At 38.9% G+C, this 18,660-nt stretch overlaps 1 pseudogene; it reads left to right on the forward strand.

The window, feature by feature from the left end:
- Positions 1–15,110, forward strand: part of LOC139736110 (uncharacterized) — a 296,424-nt pseudogene extending 281,314 nt beyond the window's left edge.
- The last annotated feature ends 3,550 nt before the right edge of the window (positions 15,111–18,660 follow it).

Genomic DNA, 18,660 nt, shown 5'->3' on the forward strand with positions numbered 1-18,660 from the left:
TGTGGTATATTTTTATTTACATTTTTCCATGCTCTTTTTATGTACGAGATATTACGTCTAGAATGTGCTGAATGCATCTTATGGATATGTAGCACTAAGATCTTCAAATGTAGGGAAATACTTCTAGGTTCAATAAGCCACAATTGGTTTTTGCTTTGGCACTTTTGACTTCCTGATTCTCATTCTTTTCTTATAAAATGTTTCTTTCTTCCAACAGACACTCTGCGACAATGAGCTTTTTTGTTTTGTTTGGTTTGGTTTTGTTTCTTTGTTTGGTTTTTTTACTGCATGAGTTTGATGTGTGCACATTCTGCAAGTGCCTTGCCATAGCTTTCATCATGTCATACATAGACTTATTGCATTTATTTACTATTTGAGGAGACTAGGTAACATTAATATTATCATATATATTGCCTCTATGTGAACAATAGTATAGATGAGTCAGGTAAAGAAGTCTCAAGCTGATCACTCTTTTTCTGCCAAATACCAAATATTTCTGATTTAATTTTCCCCTGAGAATGCTGTGACCACGGAAACACCCAGCAGAGAAAAGTTTACATCAATGTAGGTAATCATTTAATAAGACAAATACTCATGAGTTAAGTCATTGTAAGAATTGAGAGGTGTAGAGGCTGCTGTATTAATCATGATACAATATGTTTATTGACAGTTTACATAGACAGAAACAAGCATGGACCTTGGCCCCTATCACTCGTGCTCACAAATATAGATAGTGAAAATTATCTCCATTTTCACCATAGACATTCATTACCATCTTAGTAACCCTGCCAGGTTGTACTGATAAATGCAGCACAGCGCATTTTATAATGTCTGTCTCCTTGATATCTTATCTGTATGATTCAGGGGTCAGAGCTCATTGTGAGTTACGATGAGCACTCGTTTGTCAACAAGTTCAAGTTTGGCGTTGTCTACCAGTGCTTCGGCCAGACCACGGAGGAGGAGATGTTTGGAAACAGGAACTCCAGCCCCGCCCTGGATGAGTTCCTGGAGATGCTCGGGGAGAAGGTGGAGCTGAAAAATTTCTCAGGGTGAGTGATTGGAAATAGGGACATATCTAACAGTGGTCAGCCCTACTCCAGCTATCAATGTAAACAGAGAAGTAAAGCAGTCTCAACAATGTGAAACAAACCAACCATTTCTCTTTCATACCAGCCATTTGTTTGCTGCTTTATTGTGACCTGTACAGTGCACTTCCGTTATAACGAACACGAGCTGGATGTCAATCATGGCCAAACTGGAACGCATTCCATATACTGCAAGTACCATACCAATGAAATCATGTTCCATGTCTCCACAATGCTGCCCTACACAGAAGGGGATGCACAACAGGTACGTGTACATCGATTAGCCACATGTCTATCAGTCTTGAGAATGTACATTGCAGGGCTTGTGCACAGCTAGGAAACAGTCTCCGGTTGAAAGGGCAGATGAAAATTTTGATACTGTTAAAAACTAAAGTAAAACTTTCTTTTTGAATATTTGCAGTCTCAGATTTGTTGGCAAATACACTGGTAAATAGACTGTTTGTTTCTTTGATTCTCCTTTCTTTTATGTCTCCATTGACTTTATAGGTATACACAAAATGCTGAAGTTGCACTATTTGTTGGGGGAAGAGGAAGGAGATGATTTACTTTTATTTTTGTAAAATGTGCTCTATTCTCAACAAGCTGACAAGTCGCACTGACCTTAACAAATGGCGAGAAACTGAATGCAGGAGATAAAATGCATTCATATCCTTGACTGGGACAGTTATACACAATTTAGAATTGCATGCATGTGTCATTTTAATTATTGTAATACCAAGGTGATATTGATGATATTTGTGACGAGTAGAGTACAGCTTTACTGACAGTGTTGGGAAGAGAGAACATAATTTTTGAGGGCATCATAAGTTATGGTATGAGTCGTCAGTTGACATTAAACAGTCATTATTTGTTTTGGTTTGCAGCTTCAGAGAAAAAGACACATCGGCAATGACATTGTTGCCATCATCTTCCAAGAGGAGAATACTCCATTCGTACCGGATATGATCGCCTCAAACTTCCTCCATGCCTACATCATTGTCCAGGTTATCCAACCCAACACGGACAACACCAAATACAAGGTAGGATTTGATCTACTTGTTCTCCTTGCTTTTCCTCTTCTGTCCCCTTTCTTTTTAAAAATACCAAGATCTTTCAATTTATAAATCGAAAGTCTGTGGAATGATGTTGCTAAGTGTACATTTGCAAGAAATGAAATGCATTGGCAGTGAAGCTGGAGGCAGTAACAATCTGTAGTTACTTATCATCTTACCTGTGAACAGGAGATAGGACAATGGCATTGGGGTGCATTAAGAAAAGAAAGAAAAACACTGATTACTTTCATTATCATCTTACTGTAGATTGTTATGCCTTGATTCCACCAATATTTCTTTGTGCTTGAACTACAGGTGACAATCACAGCGCGGAACAACGTTCCCCCGTTTGGCCCCAACTTGCCTAGTCCTTCCATCTTCAAGAAGGGAGCAGAGCTGAAGGAGTTCCTGCTCTGCAAACTCCTCAATGCAGAGCATGCCTGCTACAAGGCTCAAAAGTTTGCCAGTATCCAGGTAAGCTCATGCCAGCAGCAATCTCTCATGTTGTTGAAATCTGCATAACACAGGGAAAAATGGGGTTGGGGGAGGACAACCTATAGATGCCAACTTGATAAAGCAGCTGATATATATTAAAGGTGGTGTAGAATGAAAGTGAGAACAATTGCTGAGGAATGAAAGAGGAAGAACATTAAATGAACCAGCACCAATGGGTTTTTGTGGAAATGTTTGTTTGTATCACTCTATTTGTGGACTTCTAGTTCAGGCAATGAATGGCACCTGTCAAAGTATTGTGGCCCAAGAGTTCATAATGCCAACTTTATATATTGACAGCCAATATCAATCAATTTGTCAACTGGTATAAATGGCAGCATAATAATTTCTCTTCCTTATGCATGATATATATTATCCTTTACAAACAGTAATTGCTAAGTTAACAATTATTGATGGAAAATGTTTTTGAAGGCTCACAAAAAAAAGAAATATATTTTCATACATTTTCAGAGGAGCAACATGAATTTTACATTGTATTTGTGATGTTATTTTCATTTCAAATTGTTCTTTATTACATCCCACTAGGCGAGGACGAGAAGCGCATTACTGGACCATCTCTACCATGACCTCATGTCCAAAAATGAGGACATCTTCTGTGCTGTAGCAGGTAAGAATCCTATCTAACTGCCATTATTTGCCGAACCCCACATCTTCATGTCTTCTTCTTTTTTTTCTTTTTTTTTCTTTTGGGGGGGGGGGGAGCGGATCCTGGATGTTAACTCTTGGCTCAGTAATTACTAATGAAGTCAGCCTTGTAAAGCATCCAATATACAACTGTGATACGATAACAGTTTGTCTTTATGTAAACCCTCTACAGGAGATGACATTATCTCACCACTCCAGTCCAGTGGAAGCAAGGCAGATTACTCACCAGGGGGCAACAGCAGACTTCTCAAGAGCTTCAAGAATGCCTTCCGTGGACGCACCACGTCGATGGAGAGCACGGGGGCTGCCACGCTCCCAAAGAATATCAATGGCAACACCTTGTTTGTAGGCACAGAAGGACAAGGGTCGGGTGGTGGAGATCAAGCGGATAGCAGGAGTCCAGCGGTGAGTGGATTGTTACTCTGCAGTCTGCTCTATTGACATGATCATGTATTGATATACTGGCTCTTCACTACACCATGTGTATCAGGGGATTTGATATGTCAGTGTAGACAGCCTTGTGCCAAGTGTTTCAGTCACACCATGCTTTGTGGATTAAATATCTGTGTGCTTTTTAGTTTGAATTCCATGTAATTCTGTAAACCCAAGCCACATGAGTGAATTCTCTGAAGCATAATACATGTATACTGTCTGTACAATGTTCTAGTGAAACCATTCTAGCCTGGGCAGACTTTAGGATTACTTCACATATTCCCAAGATGGTGTTTATCTATATTCCTTTTACATCGATTTCGTAACATTCAGATCAAGCAGCGATCCAGCAGTAGGACGTCGCAGAGATCAGCCCAGAGCTTTGGTAGTGCCGACAAGAAAGAACCAAAGAAGAAGCGGTAATTTTTCCATTAGTTTCTCAATAATTCAGTTTATGATGTCATGTAGGTCTATCCATTGCTTTAATTTATTATAAGCACTGTTAAAATCTTACTGGTGATGAGAATAATCCAACAGTTTAGAGTAAGATTGACATAGCCTACAAACAGATATTATCTTCAAACAGTCGGTGTCAAAGTTTTAACTTATTGCCCTAACAGAAATCTTCCCTGCCATGGCATGCAAAAAGTTAGATGTTCTTCAAAAGGTGTCTCTAAACCATGTATTAATTGTCGTGAGCAATTCTTGGTGTGGTAGAAATTTGTAATTCATATCGTATGTCTCAGCCTATGAGGCTGTATCAGGTGCTGTTACAAGAGCAAAGATTTCAACATACTGTGTAACTTATTTCTTTTTTCAAATTCATAAAATTCTTCCGTCGAGATGTTTTCATTGCAACTGATGGACATGTTTTCATTGCAACTGATGGACAATTTACGTCAATGTAGGGCAATTTGTCAATAGTTGCAATTGGTTTTTTTTTGTCACTTCTTCAAAAGTGAACCAGGATTAGAATCAAGTCTGATGCTTTGCGTAAAGTGAAGTAGTCCTATATTTGGTCCAGTTTTGATTTTGAAGCAATTGTGATCTCTGACAATATTTTCTTGTGATTGGTTGATCCAGTGACAGTGTCCTGAGCCGGTCATCGCACTCTTCAGAGAGTATCAACGGGAGCCAAGAGTCTCACAAGTCTTCCTCCAACTCGCTCAATAGCTCCCCCGATGTCAACAGCTCCTCAGCACAGCAGAGGTGAGACCACAAGGCAGTGTGCCTTTACAGAAGTGACACACACATGTTTACAGAGTATGTTACCATCTGTAGACCATACCACTTATTACATACAAAGAAAAACAGCTTAAAGGGACTGTACAGTACTGGTTGAGGTAGGGATTCATGTTGTGAACATTCCTAAGTGAGATAATGAAAAGCCTCCTATGAAATATGAAAGAGCATGTAATTTTAAGAAGGATTCAACGTTTATTTGATGAAAATTGGTTATCAAATGGCTGAGATATCCAGAAAAGTGCTAATAATAAAAGGCGACATGCCACAACTTTATTAGGATCTCTTTGTTTCACCTTGTTTTTGGATATCTCGGCCATTTCAAAACCGATTTTCATCGAATAAACTTTTGATACCCCTTAGAACTGCATTACCCCTTACATCTCATAGAGTGGTTTCTGAATATCTCGCAAAATGTTAAAAGCTAAATCTACACCTCGACCAGAACTGTACACACCCTTTAAACCTGTTGAGGGTAGGCTGATTTTGCTACAACTCACATTTCCCATTGACACTTGCCCGAGTATGCACGGGACTCATCCTCAATGGGTTGAACATGATGCTATTGCTGACCTTATAACAATAATGATAAATAACAGTAATATTACTCTTCATACAGGCGTTTCTAAGCACATTGATACAGAACAAAAAAGTTGAATTAGAATACAGGATATAATATTCATTTACAAACATTGTTATATGTACATAGCAAAAAGAGAAATGAATATTGCAATTGATTGAATAATTGAGTTTTGAGCATTGATTTAAACTTGCCCATATTTGAGCATAGAGAGATGGTGATAAATTTCATGATAGAAATTTATTCTTGGCAGTTTTGCTTTGATTTGCCATTGAATCAAATTGTTTAATTGTCCTTTGTTCTTTGCCTCCGATGCTAGGCTTCACCCAAGGGTCTCCCCCAGTAACTCTCTCGACAGCTTCAACAGTGATGAAGATGGGCACCTCCACCACGAGACACACGAGCATGAAGACTCAGACACGGGAATGGTAAGAAAAAACCACCAACTCTTTTGAAGTTTGTTCAAGTCCCTCTTTGTTTATGAGAAAAATGAGAGTTAAGATGAGCACAACAACTATGCTGGACATACTTTTCCCATCTGTGAATTGCCTTTTCAAATTGATTTAGTACCCAAAAGCTCACCTGATTGAATACAAATAATTGATAATGCTTTACAAGTTTCTTTGGGGGCTTATCACCGGACACTCAGCAACACGCTCACAACCATAAATTGCATCAGGCATGATTTTGTTGAGTTCTCGTCTTTGATGCAAAATTACAGAAATTGAACAAGTGGCAAACACACAAAACAGTTACAGTGAGCAATGTGTGTAAGAAATATCCACATAAAATAGAGAAATAGAAATGATAATAAGATGAGTTGAAGAATGTAACCAATTACAAGTACATGTGCAAAGTGTATGCGCTTTATTTTTCGTTAATGCGCAAGAGTGCAGCCAATATACAGCAAGAAAGCAGAACTGCATAGAGTGTTATCCCATGGCAGATTACCAATTGCTCTGTAGCTGGCTGTGTGTGCGACATGAACTCAAACAATTGCTTGATTCATGCTGTCATCTGCACAACTAATCGAAGAGTGGCACCAATGTATTGAAATACAAAGTTCTATCAGCTGATATCTTAGTTCATAGACCCATTTTATAAAACAAATAATGCACTGGTTTTTTTAGTTCATGATGTTATTGGAGATGCAGCTCCAAGTCCACAGTATTTGCATGTTGAAACATGCAGGCTCAAGTGGTGTTGAAGGGGAGGGGGGAAATGCTGGTGATTCCATGCAATAAAAACATCTTTCCACTTTTGTTCTGAAACCTAGGGGAGTTTGTCATCTGGATGCACGTACAGCAACAAACCAAGTCATCATCACCAGTACATGTGTCCTGAGGGTAAATGCTCCGCTGCTGCTGAGATTGAAGGTGAGTTCATCAGTCTTTCACCCTCCCCCTGGAACCATGGGCATTACATACCTGTCATACCACAGTAAAATGAAATGGAGATTGTACCCAAATCATCGTTCCCCTGGTTCTGGCAGCACTGATTTTATACATATCTACTGTATAGTGCAAGTGTATTCTATACAGTGTTTACTATTTAGATAGATTTTGGACATCCTTCCCATGCTTGGTCACTTCGACGCCACCTCGCTGGTCATACCTCCCCCAGTCATGAACATAAACCGACTTGACTACCAGTGGCGGATCCAGGGGGAGGGGCGCACCGGGCGTCCCCCCCCCCCTCCCCCTCTTAATTTCCAAAGCGAAAAAGTATAGCTACAAACGGCAGTTTTTGGACTGTAAAATGTCAAAATTTTCAAGCTCGCTCGCTCCGCTCGCTGGCATTTAGTCGTAATGCGATTCTCCCGAAGTTGCTGCCAGTAATGGTAATTGCCGGCAGTTCCACCCGGTGCGCCCCAACCCCCCCCCCCCCCCCCCCTTACTGCAAAAAAAATATATATATATAGCTGCAAACAGCAGTTTTTGGACTGTAAAATGTCACAATTTTCAAGCTCGCTCGCTCCGCTCGCTCGCATTTAAATTCTCCTGATATTGCTGCCAGTAATTGCCAGCAGTTGCGCCCGGTGCGCCCCCCTTAATTTCGAAAGCAAAAAAGATATAGCTTCAAACGGTAGTTTTTGGACTGTAAAATGTCACAATTTTCAAGCTCGCTCGCATTTAATCTTTACGCAATTCCCCTGATGTTACTGCCAGTAATTTATCGTCTGCAGTTGCGCCCGGTGCGCCCCCCCCCCCCCCTTAATTTCCAAAGCGAAAAAATATGGCTACAAACGGCAGTTTTTCTACTGTAAAATGTCAAAATTTTCAAGCTCGCTCTCTTCGCTCGCTCGCATTGAATCGTTATGCACTTCACCTGATGTTGCTGCCAGTAATTGCCAGCAGTTGCGTCCGGTGGCATGCGCTCCACCCCCCCCCCCCCCCTTAATTTCCAAAGCGAAAAAATATGGCTAAGAACGGCAGTTTTGGGATTGTAAAATGAGAAATTTTTAAGCTCGCTCGCATTTAATCGTTATGCAATTCACCTGATGTTGCTGCCAGTAATTGCCAGCAGTTCCGCCCGGTGCGCCCCCTCCCTTGATTTCCAAAGCGAAAAAAAATATGGCTGAGAACGGCAGCTTTTGGACTGTAAAATGTAAAACTCTCAAGCTCGTTCGCTCCGCTCGTTCGCATGTAATCGTTATGCTCTCCTGATGTTGCTGCCATATTGGCGGCAGTTGCGCCCGGTGCGCCCTCCCCCTTTATTTCCAAAGCGAAAAAATATAGCTCCAAATGGTAGTTTTTTGACTGTAAAATGTCAAAATTTTCAAGCTCGCTCTCTTCGCTATATTTAATCGTTATGTCATTCACCTGATGTTGCTACCAGTAATTGCCAGCAGTTGCGCCCGGTGCGCCCCCTTAATTTCCAAAGCAAAAAAATATGGCTACAAACGGCAGTTTTGGGACTGTAAAATGTCAAAATTTTAAAGCTCGCTCGCTCCGCTCGCTCGCATGTAATCGTCAAGCCATTCTCCCGATTTTGCTGCCAGTAATTTGTCGTTTCATACCGTCATTCCATAATCCATTTATAGGGGGGCAAACCCCTCCCACAACCTCCCCCCCCCCCCCCTCGCTCTCTCCGATTGCTCGGGCTCGGTCGCGTTCATGACATCAGTGTAAGAATCAACGCAAGAAGTTTATTGAAATGATATAGTTTATAGGCACATTGTTCAACAACAAATTCCATCAAAATGTTCTGCCACCTTAAACAAGTGGGACTGTTTCAAGTCGATAAAAACACGCAAAAAGCCTGCATCAAATTGCACCATTTACAACATCAAAATGCACGAAGTTCTCACCATGGGAGGGGGGGGGGGGGGGGGGGCAACAGGCACTTCCACACCCTCCCCCCCCCCCTTGCTCGCTCCCTCGCATACTAACATACACCCCCCCCCCCCCCAAGATGAAATCCCAGCTACGCCGGTGCCCTTTTCCCGCTTAGTTTCCCTCAAAAACAGTAAAAGCATTGCTTAACACTGACTAGTAAGATCACTCCTTCATTGTAGGGGTGGAGTCTATCTGCGGCACTAAATCCAAATCTTCATATACGTTTCTGTTCCATTGAAAGTCGGAAAATTATGGCCCAGAAAAACACTGGTTTTTTGCCTTTCCTATGATCATTTAGCTTTGACTTTTCAGCAGATGATAGAATATACATTAAACTACAAAATTATGCCAAAACCAGAAATACGATCATATGATCTGACTTCAAACTCCATTTTCTCGGCTCAGCCGTCAGTGTCTAAGGATCCTTTTGTTGTGGCAGGTCACATATTCTCTCATCCTTCCGTGACACTGCATACATTAATTGATGTGTGACGAAGAAAGTATATAATGTGATTTTACTTTATGAATATATGATTCTATTGGTCTCTATAATGCATGAAATGCTCAGGTGGCTTCCTATCTGCCAAATTGTTGTGGACATCCAGTCATGGCTCTTTTCATGACATCACTTTCAGAACTTGAGGGAAAGGAATTCAAAATACTCAATTTTCATTCCAAAATAGATTTATTTTGCACCTGGAATATGATTTTCTCGTCAGTGAACTTCAGATTTCAGAAATGTGATGAAATGAAGAGGTGAAAGACTGAAAATGGAGGGAGATGCAAGAGACCAGAGTCATGAGAAACTCACTTTGATTATGTAAATTGTGTCTTTTTCTTCCTGGTAGCTAACCTGAGCCAACAATTAGAAGAAATGAAACTGGAGATCTTAAGACTGAGAACAGAAAAGAAGGAGCTCATCCAAGAGAATGTGGTAAGTAGAGATGACAAGATTAGTGGCTGCAGCCTATGCTACAGCCATGTCTCTGGGCACAGTGTTGCCTAGCATCATTTCTTGATGTGGCATCCATGTGAATTCAAATTGTTTCCTTCTTTCCCATATTTATTTAAATCATTGATTGAAACAGCTTACAAAGTATCCTGACAAAGTTAGTTGTGAGAGTAGTTTGCTTCATATTTACTATTTTAATCTTGAATGCTTTGTCAAGATTTTCTAGAACAGGACATTTGAAATTTGTAATGAGAAACATTTATGTATTTCAGTTATGTTGTGATCCAAAGACAGTAAATCTTGTCAAATACCCCTTAAACTACAGTTACCGGTACATCTACAGTGAATATAGAGTCAGAGTGAAGATAAGGGTCTTTATGATGGGATCTTGACCATCTGGAACATAAATCGCATTCATCACGTTGATATGAAAAGAGCAACTGTCAAAACTTTAAATCAAAAGAAACTCCATATTTGCAGCCTCAGTTTACATTTGAAATTTGGAAAATAAGTGGTATATAGAATTGCAGTTACAGTATAACACCCATCTGGGCTCTCTACTAAATTTCTGTTGGACCATTTCCAGTGTGTGTCACAAATGAGTGTTATTCCGTCAAATATTAAACTCTTTAATTATTGTCTATCCCCTATGACAGAGTTGGCAGCAGGACTTGAAGAAGCTAAAGGAGAGGGAGTTAAAGCATATGGCAGAACTGGCTACAGCAAACAAAGCATTGAGCAAGTTAAAGGACACACACAGGAAACCGGACGAGAAGATGCAGAAGTCCCTGTCAACTGATGCATCCACCTGTTGAGTGGTTACCATGGTGATGTCCTCCAGGACAAGGACACAATTTCACAGACAGTCCTGGATTTTTTTTGTCATCATTTCTTTATGAGATACGTGCCATGTCATGAGAGAATGAACTGAGCTGGATACTCCTCGACAAGTGGGAGTGCACAGAACACGATGAGACTGAAGAGAATGTTTGCTGCCAAGAACTGGGATGCGGTTATTCCATGATTGAGATGGAGAACAGGGTAGATCAGTTGAAAGCTGCCTAGGAACGACTGTGGTTCGAACTCATTGAATCATTGCTTGCAAGAGAGCGAGTCACCATGCCGTTCTGAAATAATATGCATTGTGCAACAAGAGCAGAGAATTTTGTTTGCAAGATCAAAGGAGGCTGTCATGTGAGGTGCTCAGTGGAGGCAGCAAAAAAAAAAAAAAAAAAAAAATGGAAGAGCCATTCCCAAGACACATGTATGTAGGCCAGCTGGATCAGAGAATTTGAGGCCATGTGTGCAGTTCATTGACACAAATATACATCATCTTATTGCATATTCCATGAACTGAGAACAACATCATCTGTGTTCTGGAGTATAATCTGAGGTCCTGAACCAGTTGGTTTGTGCTTGGAATTGCCTGAGGTGAAATTATTGCATTATAGGCATTTACTCTGGAGTGTCTCCAGAATGTAGAAAGCCTTTTTTTTTCAGAAAAAAAAGGACAATACAGTAATCATCATAACACCATTGCCTCAAACTGAGTGTTTTGTATTTGATGGTAATTGTACTGCTGTGATGGAAAGTGGGAAGTGATATGGAGGTAATACGCCTTATTTGTGTTGGACTTATGGCTGCTGAAACAGCATCCTGCCACTGAAAAAAAAAAAGAAAAAAACTTTCAGTGACCAGATTTACAAGTTCAATAATGAGGCAGCATTCAGCAAGAATTTGACTTTGTAGAGAGAACGCAAAACTGTGTGTGAAGGAATGAAGCTACCTGTAGACAAGATGTCTAAAACCCAAAGGTGACTAGCTGGATTTTTTCTTCTTCAGCACAAACAATGTACACTGTATTTTTCATCATGGAAAGTGACTAACTGAATGTAACATGTCATCACTCGTGTAAATTATCAAAGTTGACATTTATTTATTTATTTTTGTTTTTGTAGATATTGCCAAGTCACATAGAGTCACCATGTTCAGAGAATGATGTGTATTGATGATTGAATATCCTATACAAATTGGTGTGGGATTAAGTCGCTTACATGTTTTGCAATCGTGATGTAATTATAAGGTTGGGAAAAGACGGAAGATGCAAGAGCATATTAAAGATATAAATACACATATATCTCAAAACCACAAAATTTTGTTTTTTTTATCACACCTTGGTGTCCATTTTACCATCATGTATGAACATTTGTGTATTCCATCCGTTCCAAATTTGAAGGATTATGTTGGTGATTTTTATACCAGTGAGTTGGCAATTTCGTAGAGCATAAAAGATCTTGGCATTTCACCCACTTCTGAAAAAAATAATGCTTTGAAGGAGGGTAGAATTTGTTGTAAGCTAATACATTTTAGGCATGTGAAATGCTTGCTTTCACTTACATTTCCATCCCATTACTTTCTTTTTTCTTATAGTAGGAAGACAACTGTTGCATCATTGGAGTCTCATGAAATATCAGCAGAACTGTGCTTGAAGTTTCTTTCAATTTCTTTCAGTGTTGTATTGGTATCTTGAGTATTTCAAAAAGGGAAATGCTCTTTTCTTGCTCTTTATCATGCAATCTCTTTCATAAAATTGTATTTAAAAAAAAGATACTGGTGGCACCTATTTCATACACTGAGCTAAGCACAGGAGGAACTTCATTTCTCCTTGAATGGTGAGATAGAAACAGGCTAATCTTATGACCTGTTTTCTCTCAGTCTATTGCCATTGAACTCTCTACCAAAAGCAGAATGTGGTCTGTGATTGCTTCATCTTTCAAATCTGTGTGAAATGCACATATGCAACATAATTCATGGTGTGGTACTTTCTTATGCTGTTGCTAGTCAAGGGACTTTGAAGTGGTACAGTCTTCATGTAAATTATGACTTGATCAGTAAACAGTACACATGTGATTTTATTTTTGTAGAGGATTGCAATATATTTCACATGGAAAATTTGCATTGCAAATATTTTAGCCCTTAATCTCACTTCAGATACAAGTCATAGTTTAACAAACACAAGGAGCTAAAACTGTATAAAAGAGCAGTGTTTGTTTGTTGTTTTTTTTTCTATGTAAATAATGAATAGAGTACAGGTGCAAACCAGTACAAATGTATCATATTGCCATTTAACATCAGTTTGTACTGTGACAAATGTACAGTTTACATGACTTTGAACATACATTTTTTGAGTTTGGTCCATGATTACTTTTTTCATACAGATATATTGATGGATAATAAGATGTATTATGTACATGGTGTCTAGAGAGGTTACATGGTTGTAATTATGCAATGTATCATAGGTCTTTTCATGGTTTGATGAATATATGTCTTAGACCCCTTTTTTCAGAACCTTGCCCGATATATAGTATTTTCTTGTCATGAAAATTGAAAAGCAGAATCAATCAGGGAATAACTGGGGATTTTTTTTTTCATTTTAATTTAAATGCATGTATAGATTACTTGTCTTCTCAAAGTCTTGAAGACCCTTATTTATTAGAAGATATTTATTGGGATGAGAAGGTGAGCCGAGCTCTTTATTCATGTGAGGTTGTACGGATTTGTTTATAGGTCTAAACAGGGAACATTTCTTACATTTGAAAGTTTCTTGAAATATGACGTGGTGTAAACACGTACTTTGATTATTTATTATTTGAAGAGAATCGATTAGTGCAATTGTCCCACTAAAATATGTGGTTTTTGAATGATTTGTCAGACTTTTTCTGTACAGATACCTTGTACTTGTTTGCAATAACGTTTATCTCTTAGACTTTGTAGTCCTGTAATGCTGAGGCATTATTGAGAGTGTTAGAAGTGGCCAACATAAAGTCAGTGAAATGAGAGGTACCCAGGAATTTTAGTGGAGATTTACAGGAGATATGACCAAAATAGCCTTCCCAAGACAGCTACTCTCACTTAAAACCATACTAATGTTAGGTGTGGTAGACGAGTACTGAATCAGAGAAAAGTCACCCCTTACACAGAGCTGCCAAATTTACCTGATGTTCTGGAAGACTCCCAGAAAATTGACTAGCCCTGTGAACAACTGACCCATAGTGTAAGTGATTCTCAATTGTGGTTTTTCTAACACCAGAATATAGGAGTGGTTTCATTTTTTTAATGTTAATTGCATCTTATTGTGGTTGTGAGAAATGAAATAATGATTGCCAACATTTCCCCACTAACATTGATATTGAACAATCATGATTTCAAACTGAGAAGTTGAAGGGTACATAGAACAGTGCTAATCCTTGATAGGGGTATTATTCCAGCTCTTCTATAGTCTTGTGTCATGATGTGGGAACTATATGCACTAATGCTACAGAGGAAAACAGACTAGAACTTAACAGGATTTCTTGTTTTTAGGCACTGGGTGAAAGAATATACAGGACAGCCAGTGAGTCATTCACCCCAAGAAATGGGGTCCCGCAAGTTGAGCAACCTTACGTGAAATGTGGACAATGATCCAAGAGGGCAGTAACATTGTAATATGCCCTGAGCAGTACTTGCACAAAGGCTGTAAAAAGAGCTATATCAATCCATCTAGAATAAGTCTAAACACATTTTGTTTGCATGGTAAGATCTGGATATATGCCTACACACCCTGTGCCATATCTTTCTTTCTTCTGACACATGTAAACATTCATCTTTCTTTCTTTTTTTTATTTGTTAATCAATGCAACAAACACCAAAAATAATCTCCCTGGTCAAACTTTATACTGATATTGATAATGCTTTGTCATGACAAAATTTTTCATGGAGTTGATAATATTGTGTTGCTCTTCTAAATTTGAAAAGAAGGAGAAATCCCGGAAGCATAACTATTTCCTTTTTAAATGTTGGTAAGACACTTTTTCCCCCAGTGCTGAAGCTTTCGCATGGTTGTTATTGCGTAAGCATGGCAAGCATGGAGGATGTGCAAGTATGGATGAACAATACGTGAAGTTTGTCCGTAGCTTGAAATCAGACATCTACAGCCAAAGTACATGTGATGAAAGCATCATAGTGTTTTCCTGTCTGATGTGGCGGGAGCATTACCTGCATTGACGCAGCTTTTATGTCCTATCTCAACACAATGCTTCGTCATGTAATATTCAGTATTTGTCCGGTGAGGAACATCATCTGCAATCTTCCATCATATCCTATCTGAAGTCAAAACATTTTGCTGACAGCTCATCCTACAGACTGTCAGTGACGTCCATGCATATTATGACTTTGCCCAAAGGGTGCTGGAGGCATTATTTCTTTCTTAATGTCATATTCAGACCAAAGACACCTCCTCCCCCCCCCCCCCCCATGACATGGTCTTATTAAAATGATAGGCTATTGTGATTAAATGTTGAGTATGATGAATAAACAAGAGGCTTATCCTTGCAACCTAGCAAGTAGTTCACATGTTTCTTGTAGCTTCATGTACAGCACCATTTCTGTGCAGTAGTATGTATGCATTAGAACATGAAGCATTTGATGTCAGAAGTAGAGAATGAATCCTATGGGGTCACGCTTTACCCCAAGCCACCAGTCTTACTTTCTTACATTTTGATTTTTTTTTTTCTGCTGTTGTCCTCCAAAGTGAATTTGTTCATGTGTCATTGTTGATATCGCAGGTGATTCAGAATTTTTCTGTGATGATATCAGTGAAGTGTCTCGTGAAGATGCAGTGTGTTTTCATCAAGAGCATGTTGTAAAAATGAAGAGAGAATTCTGTGCCACTACTGTGCCATAGTCAACATTTGAGACCACACCCATAACAGTGCCTAGATTGAGGCTGAAAAATAGTCGTTGATTGAACATGTCATTGCACCCCATCATGTCCAAGAGTTGATAGTCCATTTCACTTTTGGCCAGTTATGTGAGGTTTCAGAGAGTTTTTGTTATTATTTTCTCAGTAAATAACAACATGAAAATATGGAAAAATAAAGTCTATGTGATACGCAAACTGTGATTCAATGTCATACATGATTTGCGACGTGTTCACAAGGTTGATACAAACAGATAGCTAACTGTCATTGCGTATGTTAATATCTTGATGATGTTGATGTGTGGTGCTGTATATGGCTGTCATGTGATTGTTCATGATGTAGCTGTGCGTTTAGAGTTTAAACTCTCAGGCCCAAATTCACGAAAGTGGTACAAATGAAACCATGGTTTAAACCATGGGCAAAAACCATGGAGCGCCAAGTGTCGCATGGAATATTTCGTTACGAAATCAGCCATTTCGTCGATAAAGTGATTATTTTGTAACAAAATGACAACATTTTGTAACTAAATGAACATTTCGTCCACGAAATGATAATTTAGTTAACGAAACGGTCATTTAGGCGACGAAATGACCAATTTCGTAACAAAATATTCTGTGCTACACTTGGCGCTTCATGGTTTTTGTCCATGGTTTAAACCACGGTTTCATTTGTACCACCTTCGTGAATTCGGGCCATTGTGGTGACCTCAAATGAATGAAGTGAAGTAAAATGGTCACCACATGTATGTGTTATTTTACTGCTTAGTACTAAGTAATTGTCAGGAATAATTTGTAGCACACACAAACTACAGGGAACTATTTCACATGGTCATCATTGACTCCAAATTGTTGGGATTTTCGGAGTTAAACCTGTACCAGGTAAAATCTGCTCTTTTGTGGCATCGTTTAAATTCCAATCAACAAAACACAGCTGCAGCACACCATTCCCATTCCATGGTGGACATTTTTTGCAGACTATCACTTTGCTGGGTACACAGCGGAACAGTTTTAGTGCAAAATGATAGATAACCTCAGGTGGTGTATCCAAGGAGGTTCAAGAGATACAAACTGTAGTCACATTCCCTTTGAACCAACTTATGATACCACCACTGAAAAATATTTGAAGTATGTGCCAATTGCAAACTGGGTCTGCCTCACAGATAGGAAGATAAGAAGATTCATAGGCGTTTTCACATCAGCCCGATAAAAATCCAAGCTCGAGATATTTTTTTATCTCCCAAGTCAGAAAATAGCGCGCTATTTCGAAACATCGGGCTGATGTGAAAACGCCTCATGTCTCACTGCACAAAAACCAGCCACTCTCTAAGGGAAGGTATGTCTTTATGATGGTAATTACTTTCACCATCCATACTTATGGGGGGAAAAATGAGTGGGACATATTGGTAAAGACACAGGAAATTATGCAAATATTGATGAAATAAAAAACAAATCACTCGACTGATGGGTGCGTCCGGACACTAATCTGACATAGAAATTCATGAAGAACTATGTATAGAAGAAATATACCACGTTGGTTTTGATTTAGTGGATAAGTGGTAAAATTAGCTTTCCAGGAGGCTACACTTTCAAACCCTTACACAGCATAAATCTCTGATTTTACACTTTTGCTCACATTTCAGGAAGGGATTGACTTTTGTTTCTTACGTTTTATCATTTGGGAAAATTTGACTTCATTTAAAGAATAAACAAGCATAATACCAAGGAGGTTCTAGAGAATGGAGTCACAACCGTCTTATTTCCTTTGCCAGATGTTCGAAGCCGCCGCTCAAAAAATATTTGAAGCATGTGCCAAACAGGATCTCCCACGCAGATAGTAAGACAATTGACTCGTGTCTCATTGCATAATCATCAGCCACTTTCAAAGGAAGATATGTCTTTGTGATGGTAATTACTTTTCGCTATCCCTCTTATAAAGGTACAAACACGAGGATGCGCGATTAGAAATTGAGCAAAAAATGCTGAAATAAAGATGAAAATTACTCGACTGGGCATACCCGGGCACTAATCTGATATATCTATCAAGAAAGAATTATACTTGAAGATTATTCCATATTAGTTTCATTTGTGGAAATTAAGCGGAAAAGTGATAAAAGCAGCTGTCTTGGATAGTACAGTTTTAAACATTTTCACATGATACTGCTCTGATTTACACTTTTGCGCAAATTTCTGGACCGAATTGACTTTTGTTTTACATGCTTTATCATTACGTAAGATTTCATTTCATTTAATAAATAAATAAGCAAAATATGGCCAACATTATGACAACGTTCAAAATGAATCTTCAGATTGCTCAGCAAGACGGCGGCTTGGAACATCGATCATCAAAGGCACAAGTGCACCTGTGGAATTCTTTTTGTACATCAATAGAAATCTGACAACTGTTTGAATAATTGCAGCCAGTTGGAACTCCAATGTAATAAACCTCCTTGATGATACCAAAGTAATAGAGTTCGCAGTGAACCTTCAAATTGCTCAAAAGGATGAAGGCATCAAACGCCGAGATCAAAGACGCAGTTGCACCTGTGGAATTCTTTTATACATCTCTAGAAAAAAAAATGACAGCTGTTTGAAGAATTATAGACAGTTGGAACTAAAGCTCTCGAACCTCTTTACAAACTGTGGTTCATCACCTTTGCTCTAGGAATTTGTTGGATGGCTGTATTGGTACCTGTTTTGAGTCAAGACTATATACAGTGCGTATCCAGAAAAAAACACGCAACAAGATTTGATTTCAAATTTATGAAGATTGTGTTAATTTTACACCAAAGTGAGTAGCAACATCTGAAAATCACATATCTCCTCTTTCCAATGATATCTTATTTGTTCATACACGGTCATGGATGGCTGAGTAATAATTCTTTTTGGACAATGGGTCAAATTGGACTTGGGACCAAGTTTAGACACTGCAAGAATCAATGCACCTTATTAGAAATTAACTAACAAATGGAATAATGAAATTAATAATCGCAACTTACCATTGTATTTTTTCAGATATCTTTTTTTAACATCACATCCCATGCCCCTCAACATGGCCACCATTCCTTTCCACACAGAGATTAGCTC

Source organism: Diadema antillarum, unplaced genomic scaffold (genome assembly GCF_040938485.1).
Source record: "Diadema antillarum isolate AM-2024a unplaced genomic scaffold, OU_Dant_1.0 seq00000621_RagTag, whole genome shotgun sequence".
In the NCBI taxonomy this organism is placed as follows: Eukaryota; Metazoa; Echinodermata; class Echinoidea; order Diadematoida; family Diadematidae; genus Diadema; species Diadema antillarum.